Source organism: Falco punctatus (genome assembly GCF_963210335.1).
Source record: "Falco punctatus genome assembly, chromosome: 3".
In the NCBI taxonomy this organism is placed as follows: Eukaryota; Metazoa; Chordata; class Aves; order Falconiformes; family Falconidae; genus Falco; species Falco punctatus.
Genome location: NC_137582.1, coordinates 68,325,763 through 68,328,334, shown reverse-complemented (window position 1 = coordinate 68,328,334; position 2,572 = coordinate 68,325,763). Strand labels below are relative to the sequence as shown.

General features: G+C 41.9%; 1 protein-coding gene across 1 annotated transcript in view; it reads right to left on the bottom strand.

Moving 5' to 3' along the window:
- LOC308060066 (uncharacterized protein C18orf63) overlaps window positions 1–2,572 on the bottom strand; it is a 43,749-nt gene that overhangs the window by 27,767 nt on the left and 13,410 nt on the right. The window lies entirely within an intron of this gene.

Below are 2,572 nucleotides of genomic sequence, written 5' to 3'. Positions count from 1 at the left end.
CTGTTAACAAAAAACGAAACCAAACAAAACAAAAAAAAAACCACCAAAAAAAAGCAAACAAAAAGAAGGCAAAAAACAGTAAAGGAAACAAAGCAGAAATACTAAGCTAACAGCTCAACTAAAAAGTTGTTCCTGAGTTAAATGCTTAGTTGAATGATATGAGAATTAATAAAAGTTTCTATTTTCCAACCTAAATATAATTTAAAGTATGTTTACATGTACAGTGGGTAAATAACTAAAACCAGAGCTATTTTGAAAGTATCCTTTTACATGCCAGCAGCCAAGATTTTCAAAATCAACTGATAATTTTTGGTGTCCAAACTTGAGATGATGACAAAGGCTTACTCTTCAGGGAAGTGTTTAACAGTGTCCCCAGTCAGCACTACTGTATTTTAATCTGGAGAGAGGAGGAATCAGACTAATGAACATTGGAGAGACCATCCCTACCCCAGTTAATAGACAAGTCCTTCTCCTATTCCTGAGACTCCAGCTGAAGCTTCCCTAGAGCTGTGCATCTCCCTCACTCAGCTCCAGCACTGGCAGCGTGGCCGGCAGACAGCGAGAACTTGCTGACTCCTGCCACTTCCTCAAAGTAGCTTGCAGGGCTCAGGCTGGTACCTGTGTTACTCACAGCCTGCCTGGAGAGAACGAAATGACACGGGGCACTTCTGAGTCATGACTAGGATAGGACAGTGTACCTTCCCCATCCCAGCACTGCTGCCAGACCGGGTACAAGCTTTCTGCTTGCCCAGTCAGCCCAAGCTGTAGAGCTAGATCCATGCTCACAAGCCCTAGTGTGGCTGAATTATTCCCAGTGGCAGGCAAAGGACTTCAGCACGTAATTCATATTATGGTGGAAGTCTCCCTTCAGTACTTGGACCCCTGGGGTTGTTACTCTTATAACCACAGTTATTTTTCTTTGCAGGTTGTATTTTCTTTGTGAGACTGACTCCTGACTCTCCTGCTGTAGCATTGCGATATTGGGCCAGTAACGCTAGTAAGACAGTGTGGAAGGGCCTTTTCCAGCTGCAGTTGGATGGGGCCAGCACAGAGCAGCTGGGCTGGTGTTTCCCACACCAGCTTCACTCTTCCCTGCTGCAGCCTGAGCTCCAAGGTATGAGTGTGTTCCTGCAGCAGGCCCCTGAGGCTGCTCTACAGGGCCTTTCTGAACTGCATGGATAGCACAGACTCTGTTCTTTTAACTACCATTAAAAGTTACAGAATTGTCTTGTATTTGGCTTTAAAAGCACAACAAAACAAAAAGATGACAGAAAATTTGTTAAGAAATGCAAATTAAATGGAGGAATCTGAATTACGGATACATACTCTTTAAATTCTTAATCAACAGTTAATAAGTATGTTGACAAGGTAAGTTTATATATTGCAACATGTGACTAGGCAAAGCCACTTCAGATCAAGCATGGGTAACAAGACCTCAAACGGACACGCTTGAAATTAAATATAAAAGGCAAGGGAACTGTAAGAGTCAGTCCAAAGGGAATGATATTGTCTCAACATTGCCAACAGAGACTTGGAGATGGAATGTGGTCCTCATGGACACCAAGACGCAAAGACCCTGGGAAGGAGAACTGCATGGTACGAGGAGTACTATGCTGCAACCTGGGACTGAAAGGAACAGCTACGAAAAGGCCACATAACCACTGTCCAGAAGATGGATCACAACCACTGTCGTAGCAACAAACCAAAAATCTTGAACTTCAGGTGAACTTTCTTCATTATAATATCACTATAATACAAAAAGACACCTCCTGGTCTGAAGCTACCTGCCTCTAAGGCAAACCACACCTCAGGCATTCCTCTTCAGATATGTGTGGTAACACAACAATGCATGGGCCAGAGGAGGAGCAAGGTGTGTTGCTTGGCATAAGAGATGTCTCAGCAACTGAACCTTGAAGATATTCCACACCAAGGATCACGACAATCGGAAGGACTGTCAGGACACTGCCTGGGCCATAGGGATGCCTTGGACCCGTGGTGGTAGCTATAATCCTCTTTTTTTTTTTTTTTTTTTTTTTTACTTTGCCTTTTCTTCCCTTCCTGTCATTTTATCTATTGCACGCTGCTTTACAGGCAAACAATAAAGTTGCACTGTTTGATCAAAGCATAATCCCTTGGCATGGTCACCTTGATATTTTTTTTCGCACTTTGAAATCATAGTAAATGAACCATCATGAGTCCACTGAGTGGACTGTGACAGGAACCTGGGTGAAAAGGAAGTTAAGTGCATGCTACTTTTCCTCCTGGCTTATTCTGAAGAGTTATTGGACAGTATTTTCAGCTGGCTATTAATAGAAATAATACATATATATCTACATAAGAAAATACAATTGTACTGAGCATGGGAGACCTGGGACCTGTTCCTGCTAATGGGTCTAATTTCTGTGTAGTAAAAGCATAGAGAACGTGGTTGTAAGAGAAGAAGGTAGAAGATACAACTGAGTTTTAAAGAACTGATATTTAGAAACAGAAGTGTAATCCAGTAGTAGGTAAAAGCAGTATTTAAGAATCATAAAAAAATATTTTGAAGAGGAATTTAAAAGTACACAGTACT